Source organism: Dermacentor silvarum, chromosome 8, assembly GCF_013339745.2.
Source record: "Dermacentor silvarum isolate Dsil-2018 chromosome 8, BIME_Dsil_1.4, whole genome shotgun sequence".
NCBI lineage: Eukaryota > Metazoa > Arthropoda > Arachnida > Ixodida > Ixodidae > Dermacentor > Dermacentor silvarum.
Window position 1 is genome coordinate 92,722,366 of NC_051161.1, and position 244 is coordinate 92,722,609.

Below are 244 nucleotides of genomic sequence, written 5' to 3' on the forward strand. Positions count from 1 at the left end.
TAGCAAAACTTAGCGGCGCCTAGTAAAACCTGGAAGAAAAGCTAGGTCGGATAACCAGCTCCGCTGTTTACTCCAGCCTTGCAAAACTATATAGCGCAAGCTGCCCGCGTTTTTTCTTTTTTGGCATGTGCTGCTCTAGTGCGCATGCACAGGAAGATGATGAACAAAATGCGCAAACTTGTAATGCAACCTTATCCAGGGGCAAGAAGGAGTCGCGCAAGAGGGGATTATCAACTTTTCGATC